General features: G+C 45.2%; 1 long non-coding RNA gene across 1 annotated transcript in view; it reads right to left on the bottom strand.

Annotated features, from left to right (window-relative positions):
* The window catches only part of LOC310666922, an 81,942-nt gene extending 65,958 nt beyond the window's left edge, over positions 1–15,984 (bottom strand). The window contains exons 1-2 of the long non-coding RNA XR_014506106.1: positions 15,536–15,984; positions 14,463–15,387 (exon numbers count right to left, since the gene is read on the bottom strand). This is a non-coding gene — a long non-coding RNA (uncharacterized lncRNA). The remainder of the gene's footprint in view (positions 1–14,462; positions 15,388–15,535) is intronic.
* Positions 15,985–16,866: the final 882 nt, after the last annotated feature.

Genomic DNA, 16,866 nt, shown 5'->3' with positions numbered 1-16,866 from the left:
TGGAGTGTGCCTTTTGTTAACAGATAAAAAGGATTTTGCAATCTCAATTTCTTGCATGAAGGAATAGATGCTTTTTTGCTGTTGTTGCTGCAAATGTGATGGGAAAAGTAGGCTCCCCCCCCCCCCCGCGCCCCTTCCCCAGATTGTGAAGTTAGGAATTTGCTTTTGGAAATGCAAACCACCATTTTCCTCCTTACCCCCCTCCCCAACAACCACATGTGTCACTAACCATACAACTCTGTAGTAACAGTGCAGTCCTATGCACAATATTGAACCAACGGTGGAATCCGATGCTTTTACTCAGTAGTAAAGTTGCCATTATTCCTTCCTTGTGAGAGTGTTTAGGATTGCAGTTTTTTGTTTTTTTTATAAAAAAAAGACCTGGATTCCTTCAGATTGGATGTGCAGGCAGAAGAAGCTTAAGAATGAATGAATTAAAATAAACAACAAGGACAGAGCCACCGTCAGAGTCAGGGCATTCTTTTTCAGTTTAGAAAGAACAGGGCAAATAGAAATTTGCACGTTTCCTGAGACTCCATACCACGTTTAGGTTGCAGTTTCCTGTAACCACACTTACCCGGGAGTCAGCCCCATTGAATTCAATGGGTCTAGCTTCTGAGGATCTATGTCAGGGACTGCTGAGCAGAAGGGGGGGGGATGGGAAGCAAGTCAAACCTTACCTGTTGCATTGTGAAGTTTAAAGAGGCTTACAAAGAACAAACCTTTGTGGCATTCAGGACTCAGTTTCTCTCCCCCCGCACAGAACACGCACACAAACATTGCATTGCAATTGCACAGAAAATATGAGAAGGAAAAGATATATACCCCAAAAGATCGGAGGGGGTCCAGGAGATGGGACAGCTGGCCTTTCACTCATGTTTTTATCCGCTCCCCCCGGCAGTAAAGTGACATCAGCTTCTCCCCCCCCCCCAACTTCCTAAGAAAGAAGAAGTTATATGATTCTTGTTTGTGGCAATCTACTGCAGACTAAGGACTCCAGAACAGTTTCTGTTCTCTCTCCCCCCCCCCCCCAAACTTTCAAATGTCTGCCATTTTGGATTCAGAAACGTTTCCTAACAGAAAGAAGAATCCTTCTTGAATTTCCCCGCCTCCCCCCCCCCCGCCCGTCCCTCCCCGCCCTTTTGAATTCACGCCCTGCCTTAGATCAAACGTTTTTTTGCTGATTAACTGCACAATCAGGTCCCTGCAGATCAGGCAGCAGAATGTAGGGGAGAAAAGCAACCTCTTTCCCAGGGAACAATGCCATTATTTCAGCTCCATTGGACAGGAATGCGAGATTTCACAGCTCAATGACCCTCATCATTCCCATCTCCCAAAAAAGAGAGAGAGGGAATCCAACCCAAACCCCATTGCTTAAATGTCCCCACCCAATTTCAACCCCCCTCACATTTTGCTTTACAGGGCAATCACACCCCCATTTTTTTGTTTTAGAAGAAAGCAATCAGACCTCAAAGGTGCAGCATTAAAAATGTTGCATTCTGTTGTTGTTTTTTGAAACGGTCTCTATCTTATTTGCCCAGGACGCTTAATTTACTTTTGTTGGGGGAAAGGTGTAGCAAAGACTACAAGAATTTCAGATCAGATTTAAGCACCATTTGGGATGAGGGAAAAACATGCAAGCTAGTATTTTGGACAAAAGTACATTCCCATGTCCCCATGCCATGAAATAGTCATCTGAAAGAACTTTTTTTTTATAGAAAAGATTTTAGTTCAGATTCACAATGTACAACACAATTGGATTTGCAAAGAGAATTGTATGAAAAGGGGGGAAAATGCATTTCTGGAAATCAATTGGTTTTTGTTTGGTCTTTTTTTAAAAAAAGAAATTGCACAATCCTTTCTGTACATTCCTGGGTTCTGAACAAAATTAAATTGGATTGAAACCTTGGAGGAATAATTGTACAGCCACGTGGAGGTATTGTTTTTAATGTTGGTCATAACTCTTTCAGCAGCAAGAAAAGTCAACAAACTTCTGAATTGTTGTGCTTCAAGCTTGCTTTTCTTTGTTTGTATAGCCTTTTTATTAGAAAAGGAAGGGTTATGGGAAGACCTGAGACCCTCCAAACTTTTAATATAATAATTATGCTTTCCATCATGCTTCATTATCAATTTTTGCAAAAGAAAATAAATTGAATGTTGGAAGAAGTATTGAAAAGACCGGGTATAAAGTAGAGGATCTAGTAAATTGCAATTGAAACGAATTTGGTCTTATTAGATTCTGCATGTATGAAGTTAAACAGGCCAGCGACTGTTCTGTACAACTCGGTTGGGAGAGAGAAAAAAATCATTGTTTTCTTTTATAGAGTCAAAATTAAAGACAACAATGCTAACAGCTTAGCAATTTCTTTATTAACCATGTCGAATCTCTCTGAAGTTTGCCTTCTGGTACTGGGGGAACAGGGGGGGAATCACTTAGAAAAACAGTTACAATCTGTTTGGCAAAGGAAAAAAAAACATCCCTGTGACCACACCTCTTCGCTAAAAGCCGCTTGGAATTAAATGGCCCTCCAAACATCAACCCCTTCAAGCAGGATAGGGAGAGGGAGCCTTAGAAAATAATATTTGTACAAGTTTTTTCTCTCTGTTCGCCTTTGATTTATCTGTTTACAACCGGGACCCCCTTAGTTGAAACACACACATGCACACACACACACAGACACACAAAAAAAATCAATGAAAATCTAGTTGAAGAAAAGGCGGGCAAAAAAAGTACAGGGAGAGAGAAGGGGGGGGGAATTTGTGAATGGAAGAATGTGTTTGTGCATTCATTGTTAAAATAAAGAGTTGCTGTGACGCGACAGTCCGGGCCGTCCAATGGGAGATGGGATGATATTTTTAAATGTCCCCCGTGCCAGCCAATGGGAGAGGCGGTGGCAAAGACTAGCGCAAGGAAGGACCAATGGAGAGGGAAGTATGCTAATGGAGAATTTGGTCAGGCAGGAGGTGAATGTCAACTAGTCAAAGATGGAGGCTGGAGATGGGAAGCCATGAGGTTTGTACTGGAGGGTTTCTCCCCTCTCTTGTCTCTCTCTCTCTCGCGCGCTCCTTCCCTCCTTCTTCCCAGCTCCTCTCTCTTTCTTCCCTACTCTCCCTCCCTTCGACGCCCACCCGCAGACCTGGACGGGGGAGAAGCCGGGAGACGCGAGCAGCCAGCCAGCCAGCCTCTTGCGCAAAAGCGCGCAGATGGAGTCCAGCCACCCCAAGGCGGGCCGCGGGCCGGGTGGGGAGAGCCGCGGGCCAAAAGTGCGCGGCTTGCCTCTTCGGCTCTCCTTTGGCCAACTTTTGCTCAGCCCACGGACTCGCCTCCTGGGATCCAAGACTCTCTCTGTCTCCCCACCCCCTCTGCTCCCCACCCACCTATCCACCCACCCACTTAGCAACCTACCCAGCGCCCCCTCTCCCACCCAGGTACCATTCATAAATATATATATCTATATATATCCAGTGGAGGGGAAACCTCTATTCTTCTTGCATTGGTCTAGATCTGATCTCTCTCTCTCTCTCTATCTCCCTGGCATCTCTGGTGGGTGCAATGATCCTTTCTCTTTTTTTCTGGAGCTGTTTTGTGAGTAGCATCCGGGTGACTGGGCGGAAATGGCGGGAGCTCAAGGCTAAAAAAAAAAAAATGGGGAAAAAAGAGGAAAAGGGGGAGGTGCAGAGGGGGTGGGGAAGAGAAGAGGGATTGCAGGAAGCGGGGGGGGGGGGCGTGGAGAGAGAGAGAGAGAGAGAGGAAGGTTTTTAATCCAGGGTGTTAAAAAATGAAAAATAAAAAGTGAAGCCGGAGGGATCGGGGCGCGCGCGTGTGAGTGAGTGACTCCCGTGTGGCCCGGGTGGGTGGGAGTTGGGGGGAAGGCTCGGCCGCGATGGGGCAGCTAGGATGGTGGAGGGAGAGGCGAGGGAGGGTCTGCGCGCTGTGGGGAGGGAGCGGGCAGAGAGAGGGAGGCGAGGAAGCCCACCGGCCAGGCCTGAAGCGGAACACTTATTTCTTTTCTTTTTTTAAATGAATGTATTTTATATTTACGCTGAGGGTGGGGGAACTTGCGAGGTTTTTTTGTAACGGCACTTTTGCATCCCAGGTTTCCCTTTTCCTTTCTTTTGGAGGGGTGTGTGTGTGTGCATGCGCGCGCGCGTGTGCTTTATTGTATGTTTCGCGTGTTTCCCCCCCCCTCGCCCACTCTTTGGAGAAAACAAAACAAACTCGACTTAAAACCTGGAAAGGGTGGAATGAGCCCAAAAAAAGAAGCGGAGAAAGTCCGGTCATGTGTTGCCTTCCCCTTTCCCCAGCACTCCTTCTTTTAATATTTATTTATTTCTTCCTTCTCCTCCCGCCTTCCAGATCTGAAATCTGACTTTACAAGGAGGTAGGTGGGTGGCTTTGAATTGTACTCGACTCTTTCTCCTCCTCCCCCCACCCCGTTTCCTTTTTTTGTGTGTGGGGGGTGTGATGGGAAGAGTCATCTCATCCTGTTTCGGGACTTTTAAATGATGACTTTTTTAAAAAAAAGTCTGTTTTCTTGTCCCCCTTGGGGTGGAACTAATTTCAACTTATCTTCGTTTTTGGAGGATCTGTCGATCGGGAAGGATTCTCCAACACCCTCACACACACCCACCCCCCCGTCACCTTGCATTCTAAGAGAGAAAAAATCATCTGCCGATCATTTTTCTTTCTTTCGCGTTTCTTTTTGCCTTTCGACGAGGCTCCGCAATAACGTTACGAAAGAGAGTTGAGGTTGGGCTTTCTCGTCTGGGCGCGTGTGCTGGAACTTGTCGGGTTGTTCTCCTGGAGGAGTGAAAGAAAGATACCCCCCCCCCACGGCTTAATTTAGTCTCTGGGCGATCGGGAGACTCAAAGTGCCCCCCCCCCGCCCCCAAGAAAAGTTTTTATTAAGGGAGTTTTGGAGCAACACACAGAGAGAGGGAGAGGCCGTAGGGCCGCAGGATCGGGCCCGTCGTGCCTTTTAAATGCGTCTTTCGGTGTCCAAGCGCGGCGAAGCTGCGAGAGAAGTTAAGCTTCCCACTTTGCGCTTTAGAAAACCTCGGACGCGCGGAGAGGTCGGGAGTCTGGGCTTTGGGGGGCCGTTTCACCGATGTAAACATCCCTGAGAAACGGTAGGAGGGAGGTGGCCCTGGATCTGTAAAATGGGCATGGGGGGGAGCCTAGATTTCTACCCCACCCCCCTCAGCAGCCACCCCCAAAACGTCGGTGGCAGGAAATCTGGAAAGGGACTTGGCGTTCGCTCGCTCTGCGCGCTTGGGAAGTTTTCATCGTCGCTGGGCGCCTGGAGGTCCCCAAGAACGTAGCTGGCGGTGGTCACTCTTAACTGAAAGGAAGTCCTTTTTCTTTTGCCTGGGAAAGAAAACGTGTTCTTCTTTTTTTTAAAGAGGGGTGTGGGTTGCGCCCCCCGCCCCACAAGTAAACACAGCAAGGCGATCTCGATTCTGGTTGCGCATTTAAATCCCGTAGAACAGAAAAATCCTAACGCGCCGCTTCGGCGAGCGCCGAGATTTTTGAGGGTCGACAGTCCGAGCGGTGCGCGCGGGTGTTTTTCGACGGTAGTTCTTGCACTTTGCCCCAGTTCGGCACAGGGTCTCCTATCCGGCGTGTGGTCTTCTCTTTTCTTACAGCATTGTCCCAGGGCTGTTGGATTTCGAAAACTTCTTCCTCGAGTGGAAAATGCATCTTTACCCCCTCCTTGTCTAATTTTTAATTCCTCCTTCCACCTCTCTCTCTGTCTGTCTTTAAAACTCTCTAAAGTCTACAGAGTTGCTGCTTCCACTTTTCCTGCCAGTGCGCGGATCTCTTCCTGCAGCAAAGAGGCAATATAAATAAATGAAATGCCCTTAAGGAAACCAGGAACCCGGGATTAATTCAGCTGTCTGACTAATTTGCCCACCTCTGCCCTGTGAAAACTTTGTGCTGGCAATTTAGAAAGCAAACTATTAAAAAGTTTGGGACCGCTTTTTACTAGCTGGGACAAAAACGGAAAAACCCCCCAAAACAAAACAAAATCACCCTTTCCAATAGCCACCTTGAATGAGTCTATTCAAGCCCCTTGCAAATGTCTTGATCTGGATGGAATTTTCTGCACAAGGCTATGAATGAAGTATAAGGTTGGCTCCATGGGTTTTTATTTAAATTGTTTAACTTTTGTGTGCGAGGAGAGAGAGTCCCTTGGTCATTTTGGGACAGATTAAACTTTCTAAAAGGTTGCTTTAGGCTGTATCCCACCCCCCTATCCCAGTATGAAATGGTTTAGATGAGAATTAGGTTCATATTTGTAAATATATATACCTACTGTATTGAACTTCGGATATGCAGTTGCCAATAGCTGTTTTCATTACCATTAAGTATTTCAAAATAGATGTGTTAGTACAATGTGTCTGTTTGCAATATATGTTTGTGGTGTATAGAATCTTGCATATGGTGTCTACTCAAAAGTAAGTCCCATTGTTTTCACTAGGGCTCACTCTCAGGTAAGCGTGTGCAGTATAGGACTACAGCCTTATATGGTTAACAAAAAAAAACCCCAACTGCTTACAATAATGAGTCCTTTTATAAATGTTATATTTAGAACATCTATTTGGAGAAGAAAACCTTCGCCCCTTCCTGTACATTTCTGCTTGGAAGTAAATTCTGTTTACATCAGTGAGGCTTCTTCTTAGTAAATGATCTAGAGCCTGAACAGATGAATTTGATAGTCAGGAAACATTATTGATCCAAATAACCACCGTTAAAAGTTCCTAGTCTAATAGTGTCTTTTACTTAATGACACACCAGCCTCTTGCATTTGCTTTATATTGCTATCTGGAGAATGTCTGATGGGGAAAGCTCATCATCCTTATTTTTATTCCTCCTATCCCTTTTATCCATCATAATGCTGCTTAAGTAGCTTTTCATTATTATTATTATTTTTAAAAGCAGCAAAGATGTCCCTGATTTATATTCTGGAAGAATTGCTGATTTATTATTATTTTGAAGTCTTGCAAACATGATGAAGAAGATTTCCCCACTGTATCCACGTGGTTGATATTGTGTGTATGTGTGTGTGTGTGTGTTGTTTGCTGTTTCCTTTTTGCCATGGATCTGTTTTAAAGGAAAATCTCACCTGGAAAAAAAACCACACACACGCGCCTCCCTCCGAGAAGTCCCTTGTGCCTAGTGGGAACTCTTGCTGTCCGGAGCCCTTCTTCTGTTGTACTACTGGCAGTTATGATTAGCAGTGCAATATTAAAAGGGCATTGGCTGGCAGATACAGACCCTCCCCTCTCTCCAGAATGGCCAACTGTAGGGACCATGCTTCCTCCAGGGTCTTTATGCATATGTGTGGGGGGAAAAGAATATTAAGATTTGTTGCATGTAGGTATGTCAATGGAACCAGGACTCTAGCGTGCAACACTCCCCCCCCCAAAAAAAACTTTTATGTGTTCTGTTTATTGTGTAGGATTCCAAAGGGGAATTGGGACACCCTGCGCTTTAATTCCCACCCCCCTTCCCACCTTTCTGTTGCGCCTCTTGTTAAAATGTTAATAATGGCGGTTCCTTCCCTGTAATGGTGTATTGATAAATGCTGTGTATGTTAAGATAGCCCACCATCTGCTTCGTATGTGGCTGAATTTTAAATGCTGTTGTTTTTGATTTGCATGGTGTTTGTTTTGCTTTTTAAAAAATTATATATATATATATATGGGGTGTGTGTCCTCTGGTGGTGTACTCTTAAAAATATACTGTAATTCTGCAAACGCTCTTCGGAATGATTCCGGGCTGGGTTTTTATAGGGTGGCACATTCTTTACAATACCACACGCAAACCAATTGTTTTATTATTCCACATCCTGTAGGCGTATAGACAGGTCTCTCTGGGAAAATGCTGTGGATTCCGCAACATTGTTCACAACACATTCAAAGTGCTCTTTTTTTTTTTAAGTTTTCAAATGTCTGTGATGCTGAATTGGGGGAAGAGGTAGAGGGGGACTTCAGTGTAATTGGGTCATTTTAGAAAATGTTGGGGGAAAAGCTGGTGAAAACAAATCAGTTGTGAATGTCTTCACTATTTATTTGCAATAATGCTTGACTTCTTCAGTCTTTGCTATTGAACTGAAATGTGCATATATTGCAGCATACTGTATAAAGTTAAAGAGAGGATAACCATAACCCTTCCTCCTGGTCTCATTCCATAACTTCCACTGCAATCCTGTGTTATGTTTACTTGGAAACAAGTCCCCAAAAGCTCAAAATTACATCCTTTCAGATTTGTGCATAGGATTGCAGTAATAGACATGATTTAAAATAAAAATATGCACACCCAAACAAAGCTGATAACCTAGGAATTTGAAGTAGCTTTCCACCCACCCAGCCCTTTGCAATAGAGAAAATTAATGGTATATGCACCTACATTGCCTATGTTACAGCCGAGTCCTGTTTTCCTGTAGTCCCTACGAAAGAAAAGATACACAATTAATCTGCTTTTCTGTGTGTTTGTGTCCTTGCTCTAACCTTGACTAATGATGATCTCAGATAAAACTTGAAATCATTCTGATTTTGATTTTATTGGGGATCGCCAGCCCTGCCAGTTAATGTGTTGCAACTATCTCTTGTATTAACAAATCCTTGTTTTGTTTTTTAAAAAAGGTGTGTGTGTGTGAAATCCAAGGTTAGCTGGATACAATGCCGTTGATGGGCTGCTGGGACCGCTGGCTCTGACAGTGTTGCACTACTGTCTTCACAAATTAAGCAGTGCAATAATATTGTCAAAGCATTTGGTTCCAGTCCTCGTACATCCAGCCCAGTGTTGCAGCACACTCTTCACTTTGCTGGTTGCTGAATCCTATTTTAACTAGACAAAAGCTCCCTGTCCCTCCCCTTTGACTTCTGAGGACTTCCTTCTTTTTTAAAAGCTTGATAATGGTCGTTTTTTGGTGGGGGAACCCAATATGAAACCTGGTCCAAAATGATGAAAGCACCCAGTTTTTGTTTTAATTTATGTTAAGAGGGTAATTTGTTTCTATTAGGTTTCTGGTTCTTGGTGGTTGCAGTATACAACTGTGGGTGTTTGTATGTGTCCCAAGACAGTGCAAATGGCCAGGCTACTGTAAAATACCACTTTTCAGAACCAGCCCTTGACTTAGCTAGGTCTGTCTTGTCTTCCTGTGTTTTGTTCCAGGGAGATGTGAATGAATTTGGTGAAGAGATATAGTCTTTTCATAAGGAAAACAAAATCTGTATCTCACAGAGTTTTGATTCTCTGGTGGCTTCCTTCAAAGTTCCCTTTTAGTTACGTTTGACAAGCGGATAGGCTTTCTATTTATTTATTTTTAAAAAGTGGAATTATTGGTGAGGTCAAAATAATAAAACAATCCTCCTTTTCTAAACAAAACAAAACCTTTTCCCGTCAATAGAGGTGATACGTATATAACAGGATCTATGTGCAATGAAAATCTGTGGGGGTTTTTTCAACAATCTGGGATATTTATCTGATGCTTGAAGGCTTATAAACAGCAACGTGGTGTTAAGAATCGGTCTCTCTTCATTAACAATAAGTTGGAGATGGTCACTGAAATGGCTTCGGCAGAAAGCAGGCGGTGGAATGTTTTTGAACAGCTAGAAAGTGGGGAAGGGGCACTGGAAGTTTGGAAGTGGGGGGTGGGGAGAGAAGAGGGACCCTTTTTGTATAACTTTGGAAAGAGAGAAGTGAGAGGGGTGGAAAGAGAGATGCGGTAATGCTGGAAATTGGATCTTTGTGGATTTGCCTTCTGGCTGGAATGTGCAGATAGACCATTTCCAGAAGAAATTAGAGCATCTTTTTTCTATCGTTTGTGCTGCATCTTTAGGGCAGGGCAGAGGTGAGGAACCTGTGCCCCCTCCAGCTGTTCTTGTATTGCAGCTACCATTTTCCCTGACCCATCGGGCCGTGCTGACTGGGGCTGGTGAGAGTTGCAGCCCCGCAACTTCTGAAGGGACACAGGTTGCCCCACCCCTGGCTTAAGAGAGTTGTGTGTGTTGCTCTTGTCAGAATCCGCAAATGCTTTAGCGATGATCTTTGCCAGCCATGCTTTTCTGTTTCTGAGTATGATGTCAGGGGTCAGACATCTTCCTCTTTCAGATCAGTATCCTGAAGGGGGATCTATGGGACCAAAGTGTCAGCGGGGCTTGTTTTCGAAAAAGGATTCGGGCGGAAAGGCAGAAGGCATCAGATCTGGTGTGCTTTGTAATACAAACACAGGCAACCTGTTGTCTCCCATTTTTGTTATTTCACTGTCCGGCAAGGGCTGCAATCCATCCCATGCTTACCTGTGAGTAAGGCCCACTGAAGCCAGTAGGACTGAACTTCCAAGTAAACGTACCTTGGACTGAACTTTGCTTTGAGGTACACACCACATTCCGGGTAAAGCTGGTCTGAAAAATAACAGCTTGCTTTGCACCTAAGGAGTTTTCTTTCCCTTCCACCTTCCCAGTCCTGGATTGGCTATTAAAACTTGGATTTTGGCACGTAGGAATTTCCAGCCCTTTGCCTAGCACACCCTCAGCAGAGAATGCATTTTCGCATTCCTTTTATCTTCAGTCATTGCTTTGTTGCCATAGGTATGCTGCGCTCTGTCTCGACTCATAACCATACTTATCAGTTAGCAGTTTTAAAGCACTTTTCTCTACTCCAGCCTCCCTTATACCTAGTGTCCTCCAGTTCAGGGGTGAGGAAGCTGAAGCCCTCCAGCTTTTGCTGAACTACAGTTCCCATCCTCCCTGACCATTAGGCATGCTGGCTGGTGGAGGGGTAGGGGTTGCAGCCCAGCATTATTTAGAGAGCCACAGGTCCCCTTTCTGCTGTATAAGTTTTTGACTGCAGCTCCAATCAGCTCTGGGCTGGTGGGAGTTGTAGGTTGCATCCACACAATGCATTTAAAGCACTGCGGTACCACTTTCAAAAGTCATGGCTTCCCCCAAATAATCCTGCAGTTTGTTAAATGTTAGGAGCTTGAATTCCTAGAGTGGCTTAACAACCACTCCTCCCCAGGAAACTGTATCTGTGTGAGTGGAATGGGGGGGACGACGGGGCGATTCCCTAACAACTCTCAGCACCCATAACAAAACAACAGCTCCCAGAATCCTTTGGGGGAAGCCATGGCTGTTTATAGTGGCATCCTATTAATATGGCCTCAAGTTAAGTTTTGGGACCAAGGAGGGATTTTTGTTGTAACATTTAAATCCCACAATCTTAGCCACGACACCCCACTGTTTTTTAGGGTCAGTAGGTTAAGATATCTCCACGGTGGGAGGCAAAATGGGTGGGTGGGGAGATTGACGAGGCCTTTCTGCAAATGGTCGCATGCCGCTGTTAGACGTGAAACCTCTTTTTTTGGGGTTCTTTTTAGGTACGGGTTTCAAACTCTCTTCTATTAATTAACTTTAGTTCAGGGGTGGAGAACATTAGGCCTGGGAGCTGAGGCGGCCCCCAGGCCTCTCTTATGCGGCCCTCAGCAGCCAGGCCACACCCCTGGTAACTTCGAGTTCTGATAATACTTCTCTCTCTCCTGACTTGAACACAGAGAGAGTGTAGAAAGTAGTCATGAAATTCTCATTCATTGCCCCACACATTTTTGCTCCTTAACCCAGGCCGCCACTGGCAAGCGGCCCCCGTAAGAGAATGTGGCCCTCAGCCTGAAAAGCGTTCCCTGCTCTCTGCTAGGCCTGTTTGCACCCATCTGCCCCGTCTCGCCTTGCAAGGCGCCCCCACTGCTCTTGCTGATACGTGGCGTGTTGCAAATACCTGAGCAGGCCTCCCCTTTCCTAGCAGTGGACAAACTGGTCTGGCTGAGTCATGATTGGAAGGGGAGCGGAGTGGGAAGGAAGAAGAATAGAAATGCCCAGGAAATAATGGGCAGGTAGTTTATACAGGTCGCAGAATTGCTCTTTCCTAGCTTCAGATTTAAGTGCTTAGTATATATAAACACCTTGCAGAGCCTTGATGGATTTAGCATTGATTTGATCTATGCTGGAAGGCTCTGGGATTCCATTATTATTATTATTATTATTATTATTATTATTATTACTATTAGAGTCATAATAATACGACAAAAGCTTGTGTCTTGTGGGAGTATATAGAAGCCGGGAGTATTCCTAATGTATCTAGATAAGACTTTTCTAGTCCAATTTAGTGGGAGATGGAGGTGAGGGGTGGTTAGGAAACAAGGCCTTTGCAGAAATGGAAATGTGGATGTTTTTGGAGCTGGTGTGTTCCTTTTATTTTTTTTAAGTGGAACAAAGTTCATCTGTTCTGCTTTGCTGCCAGACTCAAAACACGAGAGAGATTGTGTGTAACCTCCTTTTCCAACCGGGTGCCCTCTATAGATGTTTCGGACTACGAAGGCCATGTTGACTGGGACTGATGGGAGTTGCAGTCGAAAACTGGTGGGAGACGGCTGGAGAGTCTGAGTAGGGCTTTCTTTGTCTCTCCGTCTCTGTGTGTGTGTTTGTGTGTGGTATGAAGTCTTTCCTACCTTAGGAAAAAAAAAAGGTGCAGCAGTAGGTGCTTTGAATTTTTTCACCGTGCCCCTTAAACCCCGAGCCTCAATGATTCATTGAGAAAGTGCATTCCAAGAAGCTGCAAGTCTTGGGAGTGACTCTGAAAAAAATCATATATCGTGGTGTGTGTTTTAAATAAAAAAAAAAAATTGAAAAAGGGAAAATGCAGGCGGGAACCGGATCTCCTTTTGAGAGGGGTGTCTGTTGGGGGAGGATAAGGCTTCCTGAGACACTCTGAAGATGGAGGTTCTGCATTCCAGAGGTGGCTTATTTCTGACCCTGGCTAGCCAAGGAATTTCACAGTGAACAGGAGAAGGGGTGGGATTCTTGGTTGGGAGAGAGGGAGAGGGGAATGGGAGGGGCGCGAGGGGCTTCAGAAGCAAAGGGCCCCCCTCCTGGAGTGTATGTACAAAGGAAACTCTCTCTCTCTGTGTGTGTCCATGTCTGTGTGTGTGCTTGCACACACGTGTGTGCCTGCAACATTCCTAGATTTGTGTCCGATTCGGCAGTGGACTTCAGGGGGGCTGTTTGGAATGCAAGGAATCAAATACGCCTGAGGTGGCGAAGGGTGATGGAACCGCTTCCATCCTGTTATTGCATAAACTTGTTAAAGAGAACCCCCCCTCTCTCTCATTTTTAAAAAAGGAGCATGCGTAGGATATCAGTACTTGCTGAGGAAGGTTTGTCTGTGTGTGTTTTTGTGAAGTTTTGACCTGCCTACACAGCTCATTGGGATGGCGGATGAAGTCAGATGGATGATACACACACACATATATTCAGGAGCAAAATGGTGTTTGTTTGGCGGCCGTCTTCATTATCCTGTCCCTCCACCGAGGAGGACATACTTTCTCTCTGAGTCATTGCAGTGGCCAGATTCTTGCCTTTAAAAAAAAATTCACGCACATGGGTGGTTTGTGGAGAGAGGGGAGGTTTCGGCATGAGGGAGGGAGGAGACCTGTTCCTTTCTTTAGACTTGAGTTTCCATTGTGGGGGGAAAGGTGGGATGTGAAACAGAACGGCTGCGTAGTAGCAATATTGTTAACTAGCGCTAGGAGTGCCCAGCGCTGCGTGGGAATTGGTCGAAACCCCCCAAATTCTGTAGTTTTAAAAAACGGGATAGTGTAATTTGCGAGTTTTAGGGCTCGTTCAAACACACACTAACCCAAGGCTCCAACCTTAGCTGGGGAACATCTTTCCTGGCTCTGAATCAATTTGTTTTTGTCTCTGTGTGTGGAAGCTAATGCTTAATAAGGGTTAATTTGGTCCGCCATCTTGATTCAAAATGGCGTCCGGCCTCCAAATGTTGACAAAGACTGCTGGCCCTACCTTGAGAATGTTAGAAACTCAGATATACAAACTAACCGCAAAATGCCACCTTAAACCTAGGTTGCGGTTGCCACTGCGGAATGTCTGGGTGCCATATATTTTTTTTTATGAGACATTAATAATAATGATAGTAATTTCATTTTTATACCACTTTATATTTTGAATAAATAATCTCAGAGCGCTTTACAACACATTAAAACAACAAATGAAACAATCCAGACTAAAACAAATTCAAGCTTTAAGGAAAATATTTCAGATCCTTCTCTAAGTGACATTTTGCTTTGCCCATGTTTGCTTACCTACTTACCGGTAATTTATAGAGCTGCCCCATAGCAGAAGTACTCTAGGAAGGCAGGGTGGTATAGTGGATACAGCAGAGCTTTCCAAACTCTGTGTCATGACACGTTAGTGTGTCACACAAATGCTCCCTGCGTTCCTCCCAGACTGGAATTGGTTTAGTTCAGCATCCAGTTTGCTAGTAAAAATGAATTACGCTGTGGGTTAAACCACAGAGCCTACGACTTGCCGATCAGAAGGTCGGTGGTTCGAATCCCCGCGACGGGATGAGCTCCTGTTGCTCGGTCCCTGCTCCTGCCAACCTAGCAGTTCGAAAGTACATCAAAGTGCAAGTAGATGAATAGGTACTGCTCCAGTGGGAAGGTAAATGGCATTTCCGTGCACTGCTCTGGTTTGCCAGAAGCGGCTTAGTCATGCTGGCCACATGACCCGGAAGCTGTGCGCCGGCTCCCTTGGCCAATAAAGCGAGATGAGCACCGCAACCCCAGAGTCGGTCACGACTGGACCTAATGGTCAAGGGTCCCTTTACCTTTACCTTTACTCCCAGTTCCTAGTCTAGCGCTCTAACCGCTGCACAGCACTGGCTCACATGTGCTGTCCTGCTATACGGTCCTTTCCAAAGTCTTTCAGGATTTTGGCTGTTTGTCTGATGGGGTGACATGTGAGGGATCAGCATCGTGGTGTATTTCAGATGCTGTTGGACCCAAGCTCCCATCATCTCTGACCAGAGGCCATGCTAGCTGGGGCTGATGAGAGTTGCAGCCCGACAACATCTGGAGGGGTGGACCATGTTGCCTGTCCCTGATCTGTGCTCTCAATCTTCCAGCCCTGAGTTGTTGTGACAGAAATCAGTGCTGGGAAAAGGACCAAGTGTGGGGCTTCCTAGAAACTTTATACTAGGAATCCCGGGGTTCTCTCCCAAAATCTGGAAGCTGGCACCTATTGAAATGCAAAACATTTTCCTAGGCAGGGATGGAATTTTAATAGACAATTCATGCGTCACGCTTGTTAACTGCAAAATACTCTCACAGATCCCGAGCAAAATGTATGCTTTGCACCCAGGGCAGTAAGAACCATAGCTGTCAATGTTTCCCGTTTTTTTAAAGGAAATTCCCTTATTCCGAATAGGATTCCTCGCAAGAAAAGGGAAAAGTTGACAGCTATGATAAGAACTGTGCCATAAACACAGATTGAAAGCGCGTTCAAAATTTCCCCCTTCTGGTTGTGCTGTCTGGGAATCATAGAATCATAGAGTTGGAAGAGACCACAAGGGCCATCGAGTCCAACCCCCTGCCAAGCAGGAAACACCATCAGAGCACTCCTGACATATGGTTGTCAAGCTTAAAGACCTCCAAAGAAGGAGACTCCACCACACTCCTTGTGGAATGATGGAAGTTGTAGCACAAAACCCTTTAGAGGGCACCAGGTTGGGGAATGCTGGCATAGTTTTTGTTTGTGGTGGGGAGTGATTAGAATGTTGGGAGTGGAAATGGGAAGATCCGAGTTCAAATCTTCCCTCAGCCATGAAGCACGCTTAGGGGAGCTTGGTCAACTTAGGTGAGCTTGGTCATGAGGATAAAATGGACGTGGGAGGACAACATGCGCCAAGGATGTACAGATGTTAAGCTTGTTGTGGTCTTTGTTTTCACTAGCCAGGGATTTGGTGCAAATGTCATATATTTGGAATTTTAAAAAATTCAGCCTCGGAACTAGTTCTGAGCATCCAAACTGAACAGAACTCCCAATCCTTTCACGCAAAATTCTGCTTCTGGTTTCACCAGTATTGTTCCTTTCACCAATATAATTTAGGGTGTGTGCATGGAATCATTTGTTGCTGCTATTGTTAAAGGAACGCGGTGGCGCTGTGGGTTAAACCCCAGAGCCTAGGACTTGCCAATCAGAAGGTCGGCGGTTCGAATCCCTGTGACGGGCTGAGCTCCCGTTGCTCGGTCCCTGTTCCTGCCAACCTAGCAGTTCGAAAGCACACCAGCGCAAGTAGATAAATAGGTACTGCTCTGGTGGGAAGGTAAACGGCATTTCTGTGCGCTGCTCTGGTTCGCCAGAAGCAGCTTGGTCATGCTGGCCACATGACCCGAAAGCTGTCTGCAGACAAACGCCGGCTCCCTCGGACCATAAAGTGAGATGAGCGCCGCAACCCCAGAGTCGGTTACAACTGGACCTAATGGTCCTTTACCTTTACCTATTGCTAAAAATATTAGGGGGATGGAAATCTTTGCTGCTCTACAGCAGACCACTAATTCATAGAGCTACCAGCCATTCCAGAATCAACCGTCTGCCTGAGTAGACCATTCCTTGGAGGAATGGCAGGATGCTCATGCAGTAAATAAAGACACCCCCTCCTTTTTTAGCCACGCTTTAACCAAAGTTTGTGAGCTGTAAGTGGTGCTTAAAAGCTTTTGAACGGCTACTACTAGAAATCTCCAAGATGTGCCCCTAACATGTGGAAGGAATGTGTGTGTCTGAATTTCCTTTGGGTATCTTAATTAAGGTCACTTGATGCTGGTTAATTGCATTATTACTTTTATTTCAATTTCTTTCCTGCCCTTCAGTGTAAGGTCCCAGCAATTTAAAAACCCCAAATTAAAAACAGTGCGTTGATTATTTTGTTTATTTATTTATTAAAAAATATATTTATATCAAATCGCTTTGCAACGCTTATGCCTAAAACCACGTAAAAATGTTAAA

Source organism: Podarcis tiliguerta (genome assembly GCF_965153285.1).
Source record: "Podarcis tiliguerta genome assembly, chromosome: 16".
NCBI lineage: Eukaryota > Metazoa > Chordata > Lepidosauria > Squamata > Lacertidae > Podarcis > Podarcis tiliguerta.
This window is presented reverse-complemented; position numbering and strand designations above follow the sequence as displayed.